At 49.4% G+C, this 25,183-nt stretch overlaps 1 protein-coding gene and 1 long non-coding RNA gene across 4 annotated transcripts in view; one reads left to right on the forward strand and one right to left on the reverse strand.

Annotated features, from left to right (window-relative positions):
* Positions 1–4,154: 4,154 nt before the first annotated feature.
* LOC114861457 (uncharacterized) lies at positions 4,155–12,368 on the reverse strand. The gene is made up of 4 exons (XR_003786802.3): positions 11,181–12,368; positions 10,981–11,099; positions 10,012–10,297; positions 4,155–9,734 (listed from the first exon to the last, which is right to left on the reverse strand). It is a non-coding gene; the product is annotated as an uncharacterized LOC114861457 (long non-coding RNA).
* Positions 12,369–13,144: 776 nt separating this feature from the next.
* Positions 13,145–25,183, forward strand: part of LOC114861057 (protein phosphatase 1 regulatory subunit 29-like) — a 134,802-nt gene continuing 122,763 nt past the window's right edge. For all 3 annotated transcript variants that reach the window (XM_029160046.3, XM_029160054.3, XM_055506773.1), the window contains exon 1: positions 13,145–13,331. The gene's annotated coding sequence lies outside the window, so the exon portion shown is untranslated. The remainder of the gene's footprint in view (positions 13,332–25,183) is intronic.

Raw genomic sequence — 25,183 nt, forward strand, 5'->3', positions numbered from 1 at the left:
ATTCGCTGCAAACAGCAGCTCGGAGCTGACGCGCTGCTAGAAAACAAAGCAGCTGCAGGATTTGTTCTTCACAAACAATACAGGACCTCAGGCCGCATTTAGAATCAAGGCTGAAAACAAACCTGCTTCTTCTCAGGCTCCGTTTATGAAAAGGAGACGTTCTCCTGTTAAACAGTCTTAGAACACGTGACTGCAGCGTTTGGTGAAGTCTGCAGATGGAACCACAGCAGGTTCCTGCAGACGTCCTAAAACAGCTCCTTCCAAGACGTAAAACCAACATGAGACTGAAAATCCAGGACTCATGAAGATGATTGAAGATGTCACGTTATCTGTGCAGATTTGTAACATTTGACCTCCCTCCGTCTTCCTCCTCCCCCGCTGTCTCCCCCTCCCCTCCTTTCTCCCTCCCCCACCCCCCTAACGCTCAGGAATCTGCACTGACCCAGTGAAGTGCAGGACTTCCCCCGTTCTTCCAGGTCTCGTGCTGCGTCTACAGGTGTGAGTGCAGGTCTGTGTGTGAGATGCTGAAGCCTTGAGCTTCTACACGTTCCGCTCGCTGTGTTTTGTTTGCACTCTCTGTTTTGCCTGAGGAGGCAGATGCAGCTTCTCCCCACAGGCTCCACTGGCTGCTCCACTGACACACTCTCACAATCTGCTCCTCCTCCTCTTCCTCTTCCTCCTGCTCTTCCTCCTCCTCCTCCTACTCTTTCTTCCTCTTTCTCCTCCTCTTTCTCCTCCTCTTTCCTCCTCTTTCTCCTCCTCTTCCTCCTTCCTCCTCTTCTTCTTCCTCCTCCTCCTCTTTCTCCTCCTCCTCCTCCTCTTCCTCTTCCTCCTCTTCTTCCTCCTCCTCCTCCTCCTCCTTCTCCTCCTCCTCCTCCCTCTACCGCTGGGCCGTCTCCCTCTTTGTCACTGCCTCCTTTTCTTTTTATCCCACTTCCACTTAATTAGACATCAACGCTCTCTCCTTCCCTCCTGCTTCATGCTCCCTGATCTTCCACCTCACCCTTTCAAGGCTGGATAACACCTCTTTACTCTCCGTCATCTTTGAAGTTCCCACTAGTGGAAATGTCAAAGGCAGCGGCTTGCTGTGTTGTTTCCATATATTTCATCACTTCTATTAGCGGTTTGATTGCTCAATGGTGGGAAATTTCCTGTCCTTGACTCAGGCTTTGTTTGTTTGCAGTCTAAGATAATGGGCCTGCGTTTCCCTGTGACTTCATCCACCGTGAGGATCTACTGCGGTGCACAGTGAAGCAGAGGTTCTCAGTCCTGCACCTCAAAGATCCCTGTCCTCATTACGTGCAGTAGAGACCAACTCAGCGAAGCGATTTGAGGAAGGAAGAGTGAATTCATATATTGGAGCTTCAGCCTGAACGCATCCGATTCGACAGACAGGGAGCGCAGCCCTGCTTCCCTCACACTGTACGATCAGTCCAGTCAGAAGCAAAGGGGGCGAAACCAGCTCTTTGTAAAACTGACGCCGGCTCATGTGAGTGTATTAATAATAATAAGACAATTCTAGGATTTTAAAAGGCGACCGTCGCATCCAGCGGCTGCTGGCGCTGCTGTAATCATTCACCTCCCGCGTCTTATTAGTGGCTCTTTCTAGCGTTCAGCTTGAACGCTTTCTGGAGCTGGTGCCAACACAGTTTGTCTAGTTTTAAAAAGGGCAGAAGGAATAGGAAGGATGGACGGAACGCCCCCCTCCACCCGTCAGTCAGAAGGTGATGCTCCACAGCAGAGACCTGAGCAGGACCGTTCTACGCTCACAGAACCAGGAACGGGACCGAGCTACTGTGGATTCTATCAGCGCATGAAGGAAAGCAAACATAGAACACAGAACCACACAGTGGTGACACGTGCAGATGATGGAAGGCTGTTTTCTGCAGGTTCATACATGTCTGCTGGGTTCTGTGGGTTCTGGGACACTCCAGGACCTCAGACGGGCCCACAGGCCTCCTCTCTCTGGTCTTCAGGGACCTTTGAGCCCTTGGCCATGACTGACAGGTTTGACTGCGCTGCCGTAAACCTCTTTGCCTCGTGTTTGTGTCTCACTGTCTCATGGTTCTCATATTGTGCATAGCATCTGTGTCTGTGGATCCGGACCTTCTCCGTGGTTCTGTCCAGCAGCTCCTTTTGGGGTTGGGGGTGGTGACGGGCAGTGGGACCCTCCCAGGTGTGTGTCTGCTGCAGCACTACAGTCTGTGAGCACACACACTGTCTGTGGATGAGGCTGCTCTGCTCTGTCAGCACGTCTTCAGTCCGGGTTCTGGTGATGTGGGCGCCGGCCCTGCGATGGCAGCCGCTCAGTGCCGGGTCCCAGTGGACGGTGCTCGGCTGATCCGGGCGCACGCCTGCAGCGTTGGCGGCTCCTTCAGAAGTGGAGCGGTGCTGCTGGACCTGTTCTGTCCCCAGAGGAAGCTGCAGCGTCTCATCCTGTGACTCACCTCTAAGCGCAGCGTGTGCTGCCTGTTCTTCCTTTTACCGCTGACCATGTTTGGACTTCCTGTTACATGTTACAGTATTTAACCAGCGTTTGCAGCTGCACAAACCTTTACCACATCAGCTCTGAAAATACAAAGGTTTTGTGTTTCGAACCAGGGAACATTAGATCAAATAAAGTTCAGCTTCTGCTGCTGCATTACATTATTTCTAATGTTCTCTTTGCCAAGACCATAAAAAGTTTATTGGACGACTGCTGACAGGTTTTTTCCACTACTTATTTTGTGTCAGCACAAGCGGAGTAATATTTGGACAGTCCCTGGTCAGTGCTGATTGGCTGATTCATGGCCTGGTGAGTTTGTAACTGGATGATGACAGCGAGGACGCCAGAGAGCAGCGGCTGTGTGTGTGTGTGTTTGTTTGTTTGCTTGCTTGTGTGTATGTATGCATGTGTGTGTGTGTGTGTGTGTGTGTGTGTGTGTGTTTGTTTGTTTGCTTGCTTGTGTGTATGTATGCATGTGCGTGTGTGTGTGTGTGTGTGTGTGCGTACTTGCATGCGTGTGTGTGTGTGTGTGTGTGTGTGTGTGCGTACATGCATGCGTGTGTGAGTGTGTGTGTGTGTGTGCGTACATGCATATGTGTGTGTGTGTGTGTGTGTGTGTGTGTGTGTGTGTGTGTGTGTGTGTGTGTGCGTACATGCATGCGTGTGTGTGTGTGCGTGCATGCATGTGTGTGTGTGTGTGCGCGTGTGTGTGTGTGTGTGTGTGTAGGAGGCCGCCTTTGTTATGCAGCCCTGCTGTGATTGACAGGCCGTGTTGCCCCTACGTCAGTCTCAGGCCTCTCTCTGAACGCGCTCAGAGCCCCAGAGGACAGAAGGTGAGCGAGCCACAGGTGGACCAAAGAAACGCTTCAAAGACAATGTCAAATAGGGCTGAAGAAATTCAATATTACAGCTGGAAAGCAGAAAAATATTACAGTTTATGCTGCAGAGCTGGAGGGCTTGCGCTTCAGAAGAATGTGGACTGGATGCCAAGGAGTCCGCGGAGCTGCAGCATCCGTGGAAGGAGAACCGAAAAATGTGATTGTACAAACAAAATAAATCCAGCAGCCGAACATCTCTGAGGCGGTGTATTACCTCCCGTGTGCGCTGAGAGCAGAGTGATAAGAAAAGTCTGAGGTCATCAATCACACAGGGAGAGACAAGCTGCCGGAGGAGCCGCAGACAAGCGTGATAGGACCGAGGCCTCCAGGCTGCAGCCTGGCTGATGTAAAAGAACAGGGCATCACAGCTGAGGGGAACCAGTCCCCTCTGGAACACACAACTGGTGCATGTACTGGAAACAAAGGCTGCTGACAGGAGTTTGGCTCTCAGTTCCAGTGTGTTGATCTGGACCGTCTAATGAGTCTAAAACCTACAGCAACAATTACAGCCCTCATACGATGTGTCTGTTGTATTATTAAAATAAACGTCTTAGCGACTGATGCAGCAGCTCTAGGCCACGTTGGAGCAATAACACATCGCACGACGGACCCGCGTCAGCACAGTGTTATTACCTGGGAGGCTGAAGCCCAGAGCCGGCATCCACCTGCAGGCAGGTGATGCCTGGGTGCAGAGCCAGCAGCCAGCGTGCGGTGAGGTTCATGGCTGGAGAGGCACATTTTACAATCATAATACCTTAAAGGTGTGTATTTTTCACTATTTAATTGTCAGAATGCATATTAATACTGGCATTACTATATTCCCCATTTTATCATCATTCTTATCTCCCCTAAAGGAAAATATTAGGTCTCGAAGGAACATATCTTTTATAGCAGTAAGACACCTGACCTGTAGCCTCCATGTATTTTCAACAATTCATTCTAAAGTATAGAGAGGTGTAAATGTTCAATTTTGACAGTCGGTCAAGTTCTATTTTGTGTTTAAAAACTTAAATTCCTGCCTTAATCAGTTTTACAGGTTTGCTCTTCATTAGGAATAGAATACTTCACTCAAGGTTCAAATTCACTACTCAAGCACTTGAATTGTTTCACTTAGTGTCATTCAGTAAGTCTTTTTATAAAAGTAAAACCCATTTGTGGGGACACCCTGCGTTAAAGGGTGGAAGCAGTGCCCCCTTCTGGATGAGGCACAGACCTGTCCAGCCTCTCCCCACGAGTTTTCTCTCGGTTTCAGCGCGATCACAAAAGTGATTATGTCACAAAAATATCGATAAACACATTAGGCAGGTTGTACAAAGTCATGGTGTAGAATAAATTTGTCTGATGGCTGCCAACATTATTATACTGGAGACAAAATGTGAAACAGAAGGGATTACGCCTTGTATCAGCCCATTTACTGACAGTTTCAGCATCGGGCTGAGGCTCCCCTCGCTGACGCCTCACTTCCGGTTTCCATATTAGGTCAGGAAATCCACAGATTCAGCGATTTTTACTCCAAAAAATGTTAAGATAATTGAAATTATAGAAAATAATTGTAACCTGTATAACACAGATCAATGGACAGAAGTGAATTTTTATTTTTTTTGCTACTGTCAGGTGAGGCCACGCCTCCCTGGATCCTCTGTCTGGTGAGGCCACGCCTCCCTGACCGCACGTCACTTCCCACCACGCACCACGAGGGGAAACTCCCAGTCCTCAGTCAGGAGGTGAGTGACCACCAGCCTCTGCCCCTCCCTGATCGGATAATGGAGCAGCCAGTAAGTGAATTAGACTGATGCACCGATGGAAACCAAAGGGGAAAACAAGTTTAAGAAGCGAATAGAAATGCGTGTGTTTCCTGCCAAAGCAGCGGCGCCTCCGCTGATCTGCCGCTCGACCGTCGCTCCGACTGCTGAATAAAACCGAAAACGGAAAAACAGCACCGGCTGCATGTGATTAACACGTCCTAACGGGCGCCTGTTTGTTTGCTCAGTAATGATCACGCTGTTCACAAAATAGGTGTCACACGGAGTCGTCGGGAGGCAAATGACAGCTCAGGGGAGCGAGGCACCTCTGGAGCGAACACACGAGCCAATTATCATGCATCAATGGCGTCTGGCAGCCGCCACTCACAGCAGCAGGTTCACGGACCGCGAGGAGCCTTGAACCCACGGTCCACAGTCACATGAGCCTCACTCAGTCACTTCAGCTGAGGAGGCGCAGGGGCTCACCCTCATTATGTACAAAGCGGTTCCTCCTTGTGGAGCCGTGGTTGTGAACGCATGGCGCTGACGGAACCAGCAGCTTAAAACACCAGAAGACTCTGAAACACTTCCACTTCCACGAATGAAAAAATGATCAGCTTGTCCTTGAAAAGATCTCAAACACCAGTTGGATTAATAATCGCAGGCTCTCATTATCATGTGGGACGTGACCGGGCTGCACTCGGATCATGCGACGCGATGAGGAGAACCGTGTGATGGATCGAGTGTTGGGCGTCTGCAGCACGAGTCCTTTGTTACTGTCACCCTGTTAAATTGCTTCAGAAGCTTAATGATTTCACTCAGAGCATGAAAGACAAAACACAATCAGGATAATGCATCGATTGCTGGACGATTAAGGACGAGGCTGTTCTATCACTTTGCCTTCGCCATCTTGCTGTTTGGGACATTAAAGGGAAGCTCATATTGATCTGAGCCCACAGCGCATTCGCCTTTTCCTCTAAGTGGAGAGATATTCAAACTAATGAGCAGCGTGAAGCCGGCGGAGGGAGTTCATGAGCGCACGTCACACGTCAGAACAAACGACTTGAACCTGATGCCTGTTTTACCGTTAGCCACCGTGAACGCTAGCGCCGCGGCTCCGCCACTGGGCTCGACGCTTTGTGGGTTAAACTGTGTCTAATGCTTCTGCTATCATCATCATCATCATCATCGTCATCGTCATCATCATCATCATCATCATCATCATCATCATCATCATCATCATCATCATCATCATCATCATCATCATCATCATCACCTGTGGGAACCAAGCAGCTGGAGGATTATTCTCCAACTCAGTTAAACCTGAGTTGTGTATTTTCACAAACCACTGAATCGAGGGTCGCAGAGCTTCCGTTCATCGGTTCCTCAGCATTAATGACGAGACAGCGTTTTTAATTTACCTCATGAACGTGTGTTGACGCTTGACGACTCCGACAACCTCAGGCTGCGTTTGGGCTCAAACGGTTTCTCTCATTTCACGCCGATTGGTGCTGAAATAACAAGGTCTTACTGGAGGTTGTGACCAGGTTTTTGCTCATTTCTTGACACGGCGCCTGTTTCGGCTGCATATGAATGGGAGCGGAGCCTGTGTTGCTCCTGTGTTTGCTCCCGTCAGACACAACCTCCACCTCCAAAGCTCTTCACTGCAGGACTGTTTGGGTCCAGGTCGTCTCATCTGCTCCAGCCGCTTGCTTCGCAGCATCGCTTCGTCTGGAGGCCGAACGACTCCCTCCTCTTGACTCACTGCCTGAACCTCTCGCTGAGTTAAGAGTTTTGTGAAAACACTTGAGTGCCTCCCACTTACTTTCCCCAGCGCGACCGCTCACATCGTCTCTAGATCTTTCAGACACAAATCGGGCAAAATAAGAGAATTATCTGTGCTGCTGTTGTGTGAGGGGGATTTCAGGCCGGTGAGCAGGGAATGGAGTGATCTGTAGTCGACTGTGTGTTAGACTCTGGGCTCTGCTTTGGATCTGTATCTTCAGCATTTTTCATCGGGGAACGAGGCTCGAAGCCTCAATGGGTTTTTACAGGGTTTTAAGGCTCAGCTCCTTTGAACAGAATGTAAAAGTGAAACCCCTCAAACAAACTGAGCTGCTCGTCATTTGCTCCCGATTCAGGATTCCCACCTCACACTTTCATGTTGTTGTTGAGGTGAACAGCATCAGCATCAACATCATCGCAGGACGTTCATGTTTATCGGCAGCATCATGTTCAGAACAAGCTCACAGCTCAAACACAGCCGAAGCCAAACCATGTTAAACGACACTGTCACACACTAATGTATAATATCAAACTCTAATTGTCTTCTCATCAATTAGAGTCGAGAACACAGACAGTTGGGTAAACATTTAACTGCATGTGTGTGTGTGTGTGTGTGTGCATGTGTGTGTGTGTGTGTGTGTGTGTCTATGTGCGCGTGCATGTGTGTGTGTCTATGTACGCGTGCATGTGTGTGTGTATGTGTGTGTGTGTATGTGTGTGTGTGTGCATGTCTGTGTGTGTGTGCGTGTGTGTGTGTCTATGTGTGTGTGTGTGTGTGCATGTGTTAATCCCCAGTAGTGATGCAGACCACTGAGCTCTATTCAATAGCGGCCGGGTCCAGTTCATTTCTCCAGCTGTCTATTTGCAGCGCAGTCAATAAGGTGCACTCCCAACCGTCTCCGTGTCCCACTCACCTAACGCTGCCATCCATCTCCCTGACACACATCCTGTCCTCTTAAAACCTCTCTTCATCCAGGGACACTTTGCTGAGGCTGCATCCTGCTGCACAGGTCAGGCACAGTCGCACTGCTTCAGCCACTTCAGTGGGTTGGTTCATGTAAAAATCACATTAGTGCAAAACACAGCAACAAGTCTGTGCTCCTCTAAACACAGGTCGACTTTAACAAACAGGATGAACTTCATCACAACTTTCAGCCTGACAAAAAAGTGTGAATATTCTCCAAACTGAGTTCAGTTTAGTCTCTGGTTGTGACGACGCTGCCATGTGTCAGACAGTTGACTTGTTTTCACAGCCTCACAGTTTCCTCCGCAGCTTTGAGTTTCAGCCGCTCTCCGTGGGTCCTGAGTGTGAGACGAGGCAGCGAAGCCTCGACTTGGGCGTCTGAACAGTCCCCTCGCTCACACAGAGGAAGGACGTGAGCGGCACCGGCGCCGCTGGCGCTGGAGGTCAGAGCGCGCTGCTTCAGCAGCCGACGCCTCGGGTCGAACCTCCACTGGGCTCATCTGAAACAGTGCAGCTCCACTTCTGGGAAGTTACACGTCCCGGTCATATTTAAGATGCACCTAAAGAGAAGAAGCAAAATGATGGATGAGCTCCTGCAGGAGAGGACGGCGGTGACGACGCGGTCGGTGAAGCTCAGGGAGGAGCTCAGGTCCTCACTGACGCCTGCCTTAAAGCCCCTGAAACACACAGACACAGAACACGACATATTTACAGCATTCGTACCCTTAAAACATAAAAAAAACCATTCTGGTCTAGAAACCGCAACGATAGAAAAGCAAGAAAGATTAACGAGGTCGCTGCCGTCCCTTAATCCTGCACTATTCCTCAGATCTCTGTTTGCATAAAAGCAGTGAGGATGAAACCGAGTCACAGGAAGTCTGATTAATGCATTAACGTGGAAAGGCCAGAATAAAGAGGGACGGCATGAAGAGAATAATATGAAGAGAAAGAGGCGTCTGAGGCAGATTGGTGTTTGACCTGCTGCCGCTGACACCGCTGGTCCGATGCCGTTAAACCCGGGAAATCACAGCGTTGCGGCGTCTTCAGGTTTTCCATTTCAGCCTGATTAAGAGCCGCGCTCGCTCATCCTCCGTCTGATTTGAATAAAACTGGGAACAGGATGATGGATCTGGTTGGTCTTTGGCTCAAGGGGATGCTGCATAATTTGTGTGGGACGAGATGTTTATATAGTGAGATTGTGATACATTGCAGCTCGGGCTTCAGCACATATGTCCCCAAGGATTGTGTGTGTGTGTGTGTGTGTGTGTGTGTGTGTGTGTGTGCGCGTGCGTGTGTGTGTGTGTGTGTGTGTGCGCGTGCGTGTGTGTGTGTGCGCGTGCGTGCGTGTGTGTGTGTGTGTGTGTGTGTGTGCGCGTGCGTGCGTGTGTGTGTGTGTGTGTGTGTGTAGAACGTCTGCAGATTAACACACGTCCAGCGTCTCGTCCAAGGACGCCGCTTCGGCCGCCGGCTGTCAGTCACTGATCTGCGGCGCTGAAGTCATCTAATAATCAATACGTTCATCACATTACAAATGCACAAACATGCAAAGGTTCGCATGTTTTCACCTCGCGTCACAAACTGAATAATGAAGTGGCCCAGACACCAACGAGGAAGACGAGGCAGCATAAATCACACCCTCGCGGAGCTTCAAGCAGTCGTTCACCTGGGAGCAAAGGTCAACGCATGGTCTCACCTGAATCTGAGCGCCCCGTCGTGACTCACTCACTCAGAGGGCAAAGGTCAAACACGTGGGGCTGAAGGTTCTGATGCATTGGGCCCCACAGTGAGCTGTGGATGTGAGAGCAGGAGCCCACAGGACGGTCCAGCGATCGAACCCAGGCGGTTATGGATCAGTACCAGGCGCTGGCTTCATTCAGCCTCTAATTAACAAACCCACGGCAGAACAAAGAGGAGAGCGATTAAAGCTGCAAGCAGTCTCTATTTAGAGATCATGTCAGACAAATAGCACATATTGTATTTTTATCCCCTCAAAATATTGTTGCTCGGCCGTTTTGCTTTCCCTCAATTTCACGGCAGAGGAACATAATGAATTCATTTCCAGTTGTGTGGCTGTTTTCTCTATTGCCGCGTCTTTCACATTGTTAAACAGCCGTAAAAAATCATTTCATGGGATTAGAGAGAATGAAAGTAACTCACCTGGTCGCCTTGTAATAAACCCAGCCGCCGTTTGTGATCTTTTTACTGCCAATCGTGAGCGTGAACGCTCACAAAGGGGATGAACATGTGGACTGTGTGATGCGATGGTTCAGATCAAAGAAGGAGCCCGGGACCAGAGTCTGCTTGTTCACAGCCCGTCTGTCATTTATTACCAGGACGGCTCCGACTCCAAAGAGTCAGAGTGAGTCCAGATGTTCAACAGCTGTCAAATGATCCTGCAGGTCTGAGCTCAAACACCACTTCATGGGATTGATGAATATGAAGCCTGCGTGAATACGAACACATCAGTGATCCATCAGTGATCCATCAGTGATCCATCAATGATCCACCGCTCGTAGGTAAAATGTCTTTAGTTCCGAACTACTTGATTTCAACTTTGCGTAAATAAAACAAATATATGTGTGATATTAATTTCAGTGGTTTTGAGGTTAAACAATGGACTGTGGCTCAGCTGGAGGCAGGTTCAGTGTGTTGATCCAGCAGCTCAGCCACAACAGGCTCCTCCTGTTTATCACATTAAAGCTGAGTCTGAGTGACCAACGGGCCCAGAACACTGCAGATGAATGTACGTGGGCCTCATGCGCTCAGCTCTTATCAGGTGAGATGAGCGACGTGAGCGAGAAGACGGAGCCGACTGGGCCCAAGCTTAAAGTTCAACTGATGGACAGAAGAATGTTTGAACAGGACAAACGCACTGTGGGAAACCTGCATGCAGGACGTATTCAGTCAATAAGAGCAGGTGCTCATCATCTGGACGCTTTAAAACACGAGTCTGAAGCTTCAAGGGTCAAATACAGCAGATCATACAGATCACTGGACACTGACTCAGGATCAGCTGCACCTCAGGACATTTACAGTCGCGCTTGTTTGAACCACATTATTGTGGTTACAATTACAAAAAAACACATTATTGATCTGATTGAATCGTGTTTCAGTGAATAAATGTACCTGTTTTCCTCATTCGTGCGGCTGATTATGGGACGTAAACGCGATATCATCTTTTGGGCCGACTCACGGAACCCGTCCGCTCCTCGCAGCGCTCATTCATCAGCAGCCATCAAACGCCACTCACAAAGCAAACCAATGCACCACAATTAGAGACGGCTCATCACAGACGGGTCCAAACAGGGAGCGGCGTTGAGTTCTACCTGGTGGAGGAGGTGACAGAACCGACTCCACTCGTTCCGTCCGCTCTAACGTTCCTCAGATATCGTCTTCCTCTCATCAAGCTCCTTCCTCTTCCTCGTGTCGTACTCATTTGCAGACAAGACATAATGTTCATGGCATTTAATTTGTGCTGATTCTCAGTTTGTTCTAAAACATGTACCTCAGCAGCTGCAGCATTTGTGTTGATAACCCTTAATTACGCGAGGCTGGAGTTACGTAAGGGCCGAGGCTTCTCACATCTGGGCCGATGACTCAACCAGTTAGGAACACATGAAGAAGCCGGCGCTTCAGAGCAGCAGAGAAGTGAAACCACAGCTTCAGGTCGACCAACTTCCTGCCAGGAACAATTAAGCACACGTGTCAGTGGGGAGAGTGGGATTGGTGAGGGAGACGTGTCTGAAGCTGTCAGGGTTCATAAACAACCTGATCAACACAACGTCCAGCCTCGTGGGACAGAGGGTGGATGTTTGATGTTTTGGATCCTGGCTCGGAAATAAAACCCGACCCAGATTTATCTCTGCTCGTGTCGGATTTTACAATATTGGCGCAAAGTAACTCTTTTTTATGCTGGACTCATGTTAGTTACAGCACAGGTGGCACTAATGTAAAAAAATAACATGCGACTTTTAATCAACCAAAGCACTTTGAAGGATCAGAGGGATCAAAAACAGGCTGCAGCCTCCAAACGCTTCCTAAAAGTGACCTGTACAGATGCAGAGACACACACACGCACGCACGCACGCACGCACACACACACACACGCACGCACGCGCACACACACACACACACACGCACAAACTGATGCAGAGGAGGGTTAAAAAAGCCCCCACTCATAAGTCAAAGCTGCCTCTTCTCCTCTAGTGCGACTGAAACCACGATATATGTGTGATTTCACAGCTGACGCAGGGTTGTTGTGTTGTTAGATGTTGTTAGACGTTCATGGAGCAGGACACGAGGGAAATCTGTGATCAGGCAGATCCGTCTCCTCATCCCATCAAACCAGCCGCTGAACCAGGCAGCAGCGGATCCTCAGCACATCTGGACAAGAGTCACGGAGCGGAGCGGTGCCTCTGACTGGCAGTGACGTCAGCTGCACAGCTGGATGCCCCCCCCCCCATCTTCTTCCCTGCCCCTTCAGCACGGGAGAGCGCGTGCTACGTGCCCGGCGTAGGAAGCAGCTGCGCGCCGCCGCACGCGGAGCCAGTAAATTGCACGAGTGATGGAAGGAGATTGAGACGCGCTCGTGGCCTCCCAGTTTACGCTGGAAGCCCAACACGCGCTGTCTGAGGCCAAACATTATGCAGTCTTCGCCTCTGGAGACATTATTGTCGGTGCCACGGGGCGCAGCCAATAACGATCACCGCGCTCATCCGTCTAATTACAGCGGCTTAGAATCTGCCGCCGCGGCTTCCTGTGAGGACTTCAAAGGGAGCGCATATGAATTCAACGGGGACAGGAGCCGTGACCGTCTAATCACCATGAACGCAACTTCACCAGCAACTCTGCGGGGAGCGTCGCTGTGGTATTTACACGCGGGACGCTTTGACTTTTAAAGGATTCACAGCGGACGTTTTAAAGCTGCGCTCCGTCGTCAGGTGAAACGCAACCAGCCGCTTTTCAGTCCACGTTCGTGCGAGACGTGAATCGGGAGCGGCTGTTAACCCGCTTCACTCTCACCCTGTCAGGCTGAGCCGCCTCTCTCTCTCTCTCGCTCTCTCTCTCTCTCTCTCTCTTTCTCTCTCTCTCTCTCGCTCCCTCCCTCTCTCTCTCTCTACCTCTCTCTCTCTCTCTCTCTCTCTCTCTCCCTCGCTCGCTCCCTCTCTCTCTCTCTCGCTCTCTCTCTATCTCTCTCTCTCTCTCTCTCTACCTCGCTCCCTCTCTCTCTCTCGCTCTCTCTCTCTCTCTCGCTCCCTCTCTCTCTCTCTCTCTCTCCCTCGCTCGCTCCCTCCCTCTCTCTCTCTCTCCCCTCGCCCGCCTCTGCCTCTCATCCCTCCACTCGCGTACACGCTCTCTCTCCGCTGGAACGCAGAGACCTGCGCCGCTGTCCAGGGATAATACTCTCGCGTTCTCTCTCTGTGCCACTGACCCTAAAGCCGCGCTGCTTCCTGCCGCCGACCGAGACTGCGACCGAGGTAAGAGTCCAGCCGCGCCGTGCGGTGCGGTGCGGTGTCTGAGCTGTGATGAGTGGGATGAGTGGGTGACTGGGGGTGTGAGGGGTGGGTGTGAGGCGGGGGGCTCCGCACTCGTGGGATCCACGGTGTGCGCCCCTCTCACGTGCTGCCACGTCGCAGGAGGCTTTGGGAACGCGCGTGCTCGCGCACAGCCGCTGCCCCGATGGTTTGTCCTGATCAGGAGCGTCCGCTTCTCTCGTGAAATATGAAGACGGAGAGTGGGCTGAGGGGGAGGATGAAGTGTGGGGAGACTCTGACTCCGTCCGTCATAAATGATCAAAGCATGCGCCGTCTTGCACTGGCCCGGTCGGGACAGCTGTTGAGCGGGTGCGCGTGCGCGTGCGGGGCTGATCCGGAGGCTGCTCCGGTCCGCAGCCGCAGCCGGCGTCACCGGATCCCGCGGCTGTTGCGCCTGAAGCGGGGAGGTGCCGCCGAACACGGAGGAGGCAGCAGCTGCTTGTGTGCGCGGAGGCGATCTCTGCATGGGTGTGTACGCGCGCGCGCGTGTCCCTTTGATCGTCCCCGAGTGCGTGTTTACTTGTGAAGCGAGAGGGACGAGCGTGTACAAATATGCGTGCGCGCACGTGTCTGAGCAGAATGGATCAATTTCCCATTTCAAAGTGGCTGCTCGGATGAACGTGGCGTCGCTGGGGTCGAAGGAGGGAGAGGGAGCCGCTTTATCCTCACTGAGCGGAGTGAGAAAACAGAAAAGAGACGAGAGGGAGGTGGGAAACGATGGGACGTGAGAGAGAGATGGCGCCCGACACCAGCGCTTTCCAGCAGCCTGATTTATCGCCTCTCCGTGCGCGCTGACGCTCACGCGCAGGTCCGCCGCTCACGCGCACGTCCGCCGCTCCGGGTGATGCGGGCCCGAGCGGTCCGAGCAGCAGCACAGGCGCCGGCGTGACTCCGCAGGTGCTCAGCAGGGTGCATCAGGGCGTGAGTCAGTGAGTCCGCAGCTGCTGCGAGAGAGGAGGCTTCACACGACAGACACTTCACTGAAGTGTCCCGTTCAAACTGCAGCTTCCAATCAGCAGTGGCTGCGTTTTTCCAGCCTGGTGTGATCAGGTACAGGCGTCACATCCTGACTAATAATCAGACTCTCCTGGCTGTGGCTGAATACCAGTTCCCCCAGTCGTGTCCAGTCAGTGCTGGATCGGTTAATGAGCATCAATCAAACGTAGAGGCTGTTTCCTGATGGAACGAACTCCATCTGACGTCAGTCTGATTCCTGAGACTTGAATGTTTCCAGGTGCTGGGTTTTAATCAGCTTATTCATTCATAGTGGTTTGAGTATTTAATGTAGCTGAGATCAGTCATTTAATCAGCTTCTTCCTCAAGTTTATCCTTTTAGTGATTTCAGACCTGAACTCCAGCACATGCTGACATGTACTAATGTCAAAGCTCAGAGAAGCTCAGACATTTGTGCCCAACGATGAAAACGTTCGAACGCTTGCAGAGGCTGATTTGAACTCTAACTCACCCGCTGCATCAGTGTCGCTGCTCTTATTGAATTACATCATATCCATTTTCATCACCGGCGCCTAAATCAGCATCATTGTGGTCATTCATCACTGTGCAGCCGGAACACCAGGCTCGGTCCAGGTTCGGTTCTGGGTGCGGGTGGAGCTGATCTGATGCCTTCCTGATCCTCATCACCGTTCTTTCAGGGCAGAACTACATCCCTAAAAAGATTTTAAATGGATCCAAAGCTGAATATTTCATGTTCTTTTAGTGCTAGCCCTCTCCTCCCCCGTCTCACGTCTCCTCTCCAGCTTTGAAATACGACACACTATCAGCAAGCACAGGTCTATTAATGCCCACAGGCCCCAGATCTCATTCATAAATCTTCTGTGGGGCAACAGGTGAACCGGCATTAAGCTGGAGTCAGACCCGTCTAGAAGCTCGTAACCAAAGCAAATCATTTCCTCCCATGTTTTCAGGTCATCGTGTGGATGTTTATGAGCCACAGTGTTTCTGTAACAAAATGTTCCCAAGACGACGCCCTATTTTGGGGAATGGAGGAGAAAGAGTCGTCTTAAAACCGCATCACGCCGCGTGTGCTGCTACGTTAATGTGGGTCTCGTTCCAAGAGGAGCTGGATGAGGGCAGGAGTGAGGAGCGGATTTGGGTCCTCAACGGTTTCACCTACAATGAAAGTGTGAGGAGGAAATCAGAGGAACGGGAGGAGGGACGAGGCAGATGTGCAGGATGAGGGACAGGAAGGGAGCGAAGGCAGCAGCCAATCAGTTCATCTGGATTTACAGAACGGGAAAAAGCGCCTCACTCCTGTCAGATCAATATATATGTAGGCAAATACAGGTGAATATGAGCCCCGGAACAAAGCTCTGCCTGTGCTTCTTTGTGACCACGACCGTGTGAACCTGCCTCGCTTCCACTCCCTCTCTCCCTGTGAGCGAGCGAGCGAGCGGTGAGAGGCGAGACGGATGCTCCGGAACGTTAACTCCGCCGCTTGTCTCCAACAATAACGTCAGCAACAGGGAGGACAAATCTTATCGCCGGCCAAATGTTTATTTTGTGCCATTGTGAAATGGGAGACGGTGGCGGGCGGCGATAAGTTACGGAGAAAAGCACCATTTGGCTGCTGCTTTTTGACGAATGCAAAAAGAAAGCGTGGCGCGATAGCGTTGTGAGGAAGAGCGATGGCCCGAGGGGCGGAGACGGAGGTTCAGCCGGCGCCGCCCGCATTATACGCTCAACAGAACCCAGCGCATGTCTGAAGCAGCCAGTGTCAGAGGTAGAAAACGCAAGGCAGAACTTCTGCACGAGCAGAGAACGGGCGACAGGAACCACAGGAACAGGAGGAACCACAGGAACAGGAGGAACAGGAGGAACCACAGGAACAGGAGGAACCACAAGAACAGGAGGAACCACAGGAACAGGAGGAGCCACAAGAACAGGAGGAACCACAGGAACAGGAGGAACAGGAGGAACCACAGGAACAGGAGGAACCACAAGAACAGGAGGAACCACAGGAACAGGAGGAGCCACAAGAACAGGAGGAACCACAGGAACAGGAGGAACAGGAGGAACCACAGGAACAGGAGGAGCCACAGGAACAGGAGGAACCCACACACAAACACCTGTTCACCCACAGAAACCTATTAGAAACAGGCCTCGACGACCTGCCTCTGACGCGTCCTCTCATGGTGTTACGTTTGGAAACACTACGACTCATTTTAATCTGTGAGCTGTTCAACATATTCATCGCGTCGACCTGGTTAGAAATGATCCAAGTCCAAGCAGCTCAGAGAGTGTTTGGCTTCAGATCAGTGGTGGAAGTAGGAGCTTTTACACAGTCTGTCCCAAACTACAGAACCAGACATGGAACAAAAGCGTTAACATTAAGTGACCGCGTTTTCCTCATCTACTGAAAATGCACTGCTTCAAAGCGGTTTCAGCTGCGTTTTTAGATTCTGCTGAACCACTGCAGAAGAAGCAAACCTCGGCTCAGGGTGGAGACGGAACCGAGCCTCTAATGTTCCCTTCGCTTTGTGCTGCACTGTATCGCCTGCAGGAGGACGGGAGCCTCCTCTGCGAGGGGAACGTACCGGTGCTGATGGCGCTGGAGTCTGTCGGGAGTCGATGATGTGTTGAAGGAGGAAAGTTTGGCTTCCGGACTTTTCGCTCTCTGGGGCACAAACACCTTCTCTGTTTTTTCTCCTCTAATGTTGTTGTGCTGCTGGAAACTTGTTCCACAAATAAGGGAAAAAACAGGTTGAAGTGAATGAAAAATGCAGATGTCAGTGGATCAGTTACACTCAGACAGGACGTGTGGAAGAACATGGCTTGAAGAAGCAGCTTCCTCACGTCTGGTTCTCTTCGTGCAGCTCCTCGTGCAGCTCCTCGTGCAGCTCTTCGTGCAGCTCCTCGTGCAGCTCCTCGTGCAGCTCTTCGTGCAGCTCCTCGTGCAGCTCTTCGTGCAGCTCCTCGTGCAGCTCTTCGTGCAGCTCCTCGTGCAGCTCTTCGTGCAGCTCCTCGTGCAGCTCTTCGTGCAGCTCTTCGTGCAGCTCCTCGTGCATCTTCTCGCAGCTTCTCTGGCCTCGCCCACGTTCTCAGACCAAACGCGTGGTCTTTCTCACCAGCCTCTCGCTGGATTCACGCCGCATCTGTCCCGCATTAGGAGTTTAGTTGAATGCTACAGTGTTTTACAGCACAAAGTATCGCTCTTAGCGACGACAGCGCTGGAGAAGCAGCAGGAGCCAATATTCTGCTGGTAATTCCATACGGAAACAAAGTCAAAGGAGCAGCTTGAGTTCAGCGCGAGTGCAGACGAAAGCAGCGAAACGCTACAAAGCAAACATTTGATATTCTGCTTAGATAAATCCCCCAAATCTCTTTGTGCAAATTTCACAATCCAAAATCTTCAAAGCTGATTAACGGCTATGAATCGCTCTCCGCCAAGCGCGTGTGGCTGCGATTCGTCCTTCTCTAAACCGCAGCAGGGCAGCACAGTAGTGGAAGAAACACCAAGAGGACAATTCAGACGAATTAGCATCACAGTGGAAGCAGCGCTGGTGTTTGTGACTGGATCTGTACGAAGCAGCGACTCGTACATTTCCTACAGAGACAACAGAAGCAGCAAGTCAGAGGAAAAGTTTCCTGAGTCTGATAAAGGAGTCAAACAGGAATTTCCTACCAACAATTCTTATTGAAGCAGCAGCCAAAGCGTGTCAGCGGTTGAGCAAAGCGAGCGCGAGCGAGGAAAACTTTTACAGTCACAGCACAAAGCAGAACATTCCTTTGCTGTTTGGTCCAATGGATCCTCAGACTCCCGTCACACGCCAGGAGACGTTTAAAGAAGGAGGACCCCCGTCAGGCAGCGCAGGAAGATCATCATCACTTCCAGGGATCCTCCACCTTCGCTTGCGTTTGCTTCCGCTCAGCAGGGGGTCGATTCGGGGTTAGTGACGGAGGGGACGCGTTTTAGGGCACCTGCAGCGCGACACCGTACAACTGCGCTTTTCCCACCTCAGATCTTAAGAATTCAAGTGGAAGCGGTGCATTAGTGGGAATCACAAGTGGAGGCCGCTGCTTATCAAAGGCCGCAGGCGCCGGAGCCATGATGTAGCGTAAGGTGGCTTTTGCTGTCACAAAGCAGCGAAGGCGCCGCTCTGACAGAGACTCGGCGGCGGTTTCAAGTCTGTCGCGTCCTGAGAGCCGCTGCAGCTCGGCTGCTGTGTCATGTTTCTGCAAGACGCACACAAAAAGACACATTCAACATCTGCAGTTTACACACGGTTCCCAAAAAGCGGTGGTCACGTTCTTTCACCAACCTCATCACTAATCACACCCAGCAGAGGCTGTGGAGGACGTGACCCTGGCTAATGTTAGCAGTTAGCATGCATGCTAGGAGCACATGGCATTTAAACAGGAGAAAGCTTCATTCACTGACTCAAATTATAATTATTTTGAAAGAACTTGGAACTTAAGGGACTTAAAGTACTTCAAGTGTTTCTTTAAACCAGAGACTAACTCTGTAATAGAAATGTGACTTACACATTGGCGCATGTTACTGTAGACACAAACTTTGAAAACTTTGACTGGACCATTTTAGATGCTTTGCCAAAAAAAGTTGAATCTACATTTGCTTGTAAATCACAACTGTTCCTGCTCTCATTTTTCCCTTAAGGCTTCTTCACATCACATATTTGAATTCACTTCACTCCTTGTAGTTGCACATTTCATTATTGTAGCGTCAGCTTTTTGACTTGTTTGTATTTACTTGTTCTATTCGTCTTTCTCTTTGTCATGCAGATTTCGGCTTTCTCTGCTGGGGTAAGATGTTTTTGGAGTTCCCTCAGGATTTGGTATCTCACAGGCACATGTGTTTTCTCTTTGAGTTTATTTTTTGAAGAGGAAATTTCCTAAAGCTTTTAAATGAATATTTTGAAAGTGAGAGAATGTGAACAGTAAACATGTTAAACATCATTCACATGTGCTCCGGTTGTTAACGTCCATTATTGTAGCTTCTGAGTGATGTTTTATTAGGTATCACATAGAATTATTTCAGATTTTGGAGGAATCTCTTGGTGCACTGTCCATATACGCAGCTCTATTCAGCTCATACACTCCAACAACTACATTTCATTGGCTATTCATTGGCCTCGTTCAGAGAGATAGTCGCCTGCAGGCAGACCTGAGCAGACACAGGAGTGGGTAATTACATTTTGAATAGCTGAAGAACACGGGCTGTGCTTTATTTATCTGATCTTAGTCTGGCTCCGTGAATGCTTTACAGCAAGAAGTGATTCCCACTTTTCGCAGCGCGGCCAGTGAAGAGTGAAACATGATTGGCCTTTACTTGAACCATCTGATCGCAGTTTTCACCGATTTGCGCTTTCGCGGGAAAGTACCTGTTTGCGTTGGACTTCACAGCTGCTGGATGAGGATTAGTTCCACTGCGCTGCTTTTTAGATCAGCCTTTGCATGTTGACCAGTCGCTAATTGGACCCAAAGGTGTTCCCCCATCAGCTAAGACCACATCAGGCATCATGAAGCGGCACATGCTGCATTTTCATCTGTCACGCTGTCGATGGGAACTCAGCAGAAAGGTCTCGCCTTATCTTACAAATTAAGTGTCTACCTCCGTTCAGCTCGGTCCCCAGATAATTCAGGAACTATTCCTTTTACAGCTTTTCACTTAATTCAGATAGATTCAATTACTGACAAACGCCGAGTGTGTTGTTGACGTGAGCTGGTGAGACGCCTTCATGTAATGGGGATAATTGCAACGTTAAATTCAGTGCGTCGCATCAATTTGTTATTTGCTTCGTGAACCCACCGTGATGTCAGTTTGCTGCATCCCCGTCTACTTTTCCCACTGCAGTGTCCCAATTTCCCAACAGGGATCATTAAACTTTCATTTCATCTAATCTAAGAACCATGTAAGCTGGAATCGGACATTTTCGAACCAAGCACTAAATCGGAAGTGGTGCGTTCTAACCAAATTATTTAGGCTGTTGCATGTTCTGAACATGCAGTGTGTAATTATGGGGTCGCACGGAGCCTCAGACAGTGTTACTGGGCTGAAGAGCGGGTCCGACGCGGTGCAGACGTGTTGTAGAGATGAAGTCTCTGCAGTCAGTTTTATACTAAACGCTGTGCGGGAACACAAACACAAGGTGACACCCCTGTTGCAGAGACGCATCATCTGTCTGCCCAGAAAACACCATCTGGTACAAGGTCGAGCTGATTCAGACCTGCCTCCTGAACCATCCTGCACCTTTTGAGTCTTCAGATAACAATAAAACAGAGAAACACGGTTTTAGTGAGCCAGTGGTTTCAGCAGATCCCTCCGTTTAATCGCGGACTCTCGTCCGTGGGACCGTTTCCTGCGTGAGGGCTACACGCAGCGGCCTCTGGAGCAGAGCAGAGCAAACCACAGCGACTGTGTTAATAGGAACATTTCCCCCGGTGCAGCCTGCGCCTCACTGCTGCTCAACACGGAGCAGCTGCTGCATGCGTGCTGTCGGTTATTAATGCACCAGTCGTCCTAATTTACACTTTGTAAACTATTGGCTTAGTTGTTGATTTTATTATGCTTTTACTTTATTAACGCTCCCTTAGCATTCAGCAGTTTCAGTCTCAGCAGCTGGTTCTGTGAAGCTACAGTGGCGTCCTTCCAGCCGTCAGTCAGACTTGAGGGTTAAGGAACCGAAGAACCAAAGGTTTCTCAGCTTCTGTTCAGAGTTCAACAGTCGGAGGGAAGTTTACATAGTGACGCTGACTCTCACATACACTTAACAGCGATGAGAGGCCTCAGTAAAGCTGGATGGGTTTTATAGGAAACAGGCTTTCATAGCAAAATAGACTCTCTGGGAAGCACTTAGCTGTTGAGTTGAAGCGACCTTGACATGACGCTGTGTAATTCGCGTCTCACCTTCTTCCCCCTGTGGTTTAATCCAGTTGGCTGGAAGCTCAGCGCGGAAATAAATGAAGGGATGGAGAAAGGCTGGTGCTCGGCCTGTTCAGTGGGGACGTTCGCAGCGGGACGGTGTTTACAGTAGTGTGTGTGTGTGTGTGTGTGTGTGTGAGCAGCGCCTGGATGCACGCGGCTCCTACACCTTGATTTCCCAGAGGCCTCGGCTGCGGTACAGTCATCGCTCCCAGGTAGATTCAACCTGATACTCTGTTACCTGGTGTTTGTGCACAACCCTAATGAGACTCAGTAGACTAATCTCCAAGCAGGAACTTGATGACAGAGGGGAAAAGTTCCCCAAACTTTTCTCAAAACGCCCTAAAACCCAAAATACATCAGAATCGGCAGCATCTGTTTATCTTTGTCTTCCATTTGAATCGCTCCCTTTGTGTGTGTTAGCGTGGCTCATCAAACCCGCGCATGCCTCTGATCTATACATGGCTCACCTCTGCTCAGCAGGGGCCTCAGCTGGTCTCAGTGGTTTTGATGCACCCCAGCTGCGGAAACGCCTCCGTTGTAATTGAAGGGAGACAAAGATCAGCTTAGCGCGAGCCTGCGTCGTAGAGGTCGGCCCCGAGTCTTTATATTCTGCACGAAGCCAGATCATCACCGTGGTTGAGTGGCTCCGGCACCGTGGCCGCTATCGCGAACGTCCTCAGATGTCACACTCAGTCTGAACGTAATAAATAACCCTGAAGGTGTTCATAGAAATGATTAAGGTGGCACAGTGGGGGGGCAGCGTGCACCCACGCAGAGGCAGCGCCAGGTACCAACCTGCTACATGTACATGTGGAAAAATATCCAAAAGCTTCTGACAGGTTTGTCAAGTCCTTTTCTCCAACGTCCTTAAATTAGCCTCTTAATCATTTAACAAACTTGCATCATAAATAAAATCAATTTTTTCCCTCTAATTTTATTTTCTCATCTAAGTTGAAGCTGACAGAGAAGGGAGAATCCTTTAGAGGCAGAAGAGGCGAGGGCGACCTTTGACCCGGGCTGTGTTTGGCCCAGTTCTTCCTGACTCCTCCTCAGAGGAAGATTCCCTGTCTGTGCAATAAAACTGTGTAAATGAATTTGCGGGAGTGAACCGTTGATAGATTATTACATTTCTGTGTGCGAGTACTGACTCAGCAGGACGCGTCATATTTCTGTTACAAAAACACAATTAATCTATTTTTTAAAAGCCCATTTTTAGCTGTCCAGGTTTGTCTTCGCGCTGTTTTGTCTCCGTTCTGAAAAGGTACGGAGCCTCGCTTTCATTCCAGCTACTTGTCAAGAGTGACTGCAAAGTGTTTATCAGACCAAAACAGTCTCCTGTCATTTGCTTAAAAGCCAGATCCATCATCCAAAAATAAGCTGAAGTCTGTCCTCCACTGGGAACTGACACATAAGAATGAACACGGCTTTTTATAGTGGAATTAACCGAAAGAGCTGTCAATCGAGGCGCGAGATGATGTGTGAGAACTGAAGACGTCTTTGAATCCTAACGTGATTAAACAACAACTTACGGACACGAAGGGAGTAATGAAACAAAGTGAAAATCAGAATCATTGGATCCTTGTCTGTATCTGGAGGAGGCGTTTGAGTCCTGAAAGCCTCGACTGTGAATGGGACGTAACATCGATCACATCTGAGCTTCATCTAGAACCAAACTCTCCTTTAGTTGTAATAACTTAGCTTTTTGAGGGGGGTCGAACCCGCCGTTTCTTTGTGCTGCTTTACCTTCCATCGGTCCCATGTTGGCATTAATTATCAATTTCATGTCTTTGGTTAATTAATAAAAAATAAAAACAGCTGCTTGAGTTAGTTGATAAGCTACATTTATAATAACTGACACTGTTAATTAATATTAAACATGAGCTGTACGAAACAACAGCACAGAACAAAAATCACTAATAAAGACCAAAGCAGCCGGTACCAGATGTGTCAGGAACAGAATGACGGGCTTTTTGTCGTTGCATGTTAACATAGAATGACGCTTTTTGTCACCTCTCACTAAAATGACAAATCTGTAGATTAATCATTCGGCTCCGCCACCAACACCTACACAGTCACACCTCACACCTACTCCAAAACATGCAAATTAAGTTTCACTTGAGATTTTACTTTTTTACCATTTTCCTTTTTCAGTGCAGAACAGATTTATTTTAGGAAACACACATCAAAGTCTGTAATTTGCAGTATTTGGCTTGAATAACTGAAACTAAGGCATCAGTTCTAATTGTGAACTGATTCAAACTGCAGAGAAGAAAGGTCAGTGCTTTTTACTAAAAGCATTTGCTGGCGGCTCGGACGATGAGAAATCGACGCATTTTAAATCGTACCTGCGTAAGTAGCATTGATGGTTTTGTACTGTTTTAATCCACAAAAGAAAATCTGTGAAATTGTAAAATCTATTGGATTCTTCCATGCGGGCTTGGATATGGATCTCCCACAGCCATGTTGGAGTGAGCGTATTGATTTCACCATTTTCTCGGTTTCCAGGCTGTGAGTTGAATTAGCTCTGAATACGTTTCTGCTTTGATAAAAAACAACCACACGTGTGTCTGCTGCCTCTCAGGACTGTGGTATTTAGACCTGATCTGCGCCCAGTGCACTGAAATGCTCAATTTTACAATGGGCTGCAAATGTGACAGCAAACAGCTTCACGCATGCAGCGAGTTCACATGTTTACCAGTAGTTAAGGGTCATGGTGTTAAATCCCGCTGGGACAGAGCGAGGCGTGAATGCACCTGGAGGGAAACGCCTGCGTGCAGCGAAGTGCTTCAAACACTCAGATCTGTTAAAGAAATAATAAGAAATTCAGACAAACTTACTGTTTGCTACTATTTACCAGCTGCATGTTTACACCAGAGCACCAAACCCACACAGGGAGATTCTTTTGTTTTATTATGAAAAGTTTAGGATATAATTATCAACACCCACAAAGGCTTAAACCAGTCAAAACACAAAATCCACTTTACCACCAAAAAAAAAACAGATGCTGATACAAAAAGATGCTGAATACGACGGCTCACCATCAGTCGACCAAACTAAGACAACGCTGCCTGTGTCTCCCCTCAAATCAAACACTTTGTTGTTTTAAATTCCAAGTCAGGTTGTAGTAGAAATAGAATTAAACTTTGCAGTTTCTTTTATTAAGATCAATTAATGTCCTTGGTGGAACTTTACAACCTTCTCTGTGTCAGTGAACAGAGACGAGACATGTTCGGAGAAGAATGACTGCAGCGTTTTGGCCCAAACTCTGAGTGTGTGACGTGTGCGACGCGTGTGATGCGTGCGACATATGTGGCAGCAAACGGCCAATTTCCCTGATTAAGTGTCATTAAGTGTCATTTGTTTGACAAATCCACGGTCCCCTATAGTCCCAAAGTGCTCAGATTCCATGTGTAGGTGATCAGCCAACTGGCTCCACTTGGCAACAGACATTTCCTCACTTGTTCTGTCAGGAGCCGTCGGCAGCCATTTTAGAGGAGCTTTAACTTAACGCATTTCCATAGAAGTGTTACGTTACCTTTGTGCTCGACCTAAATCACACCACGGCAAAGAGCAATACTTTGTTCTTCACATCTAAATAAACAGTCTCTGACAGAAGCATTTAATTTCGAGTCTCCGGCGAGCGGACCTGATACCACTAAACGACTCTCTGCGGACGTATCGAATGTCTGCGGCGTTCCAGAAGACACCTTCCCGAGGATGGTGGAAAATTAGATTCAAGGAGACGGATTAGATCAATATTCTCAGACTGTTTCGCAGCACATAACCACGTCGTTGGGATTTGCTGGAGAACAGTGCGCAACTAAAGGCTTGGAGTGTAACACACGCACAATACAAATTTAGATTAGAACATTGAGTTACAGTTGAAGAGCAT

Source organism: Betta splendens, chromosome 1, assembly GCF_900634795.4.
Source record: "Betta splendens chromosome 1, fBetSpl5.4, whole genome shotgun sequence".
Lineage (NCBI taxonomy): Eukaryota > Metazoa > Chordata > Actinopteri > Anabantiformes > Osphronemidae > Betta > Betta splendens.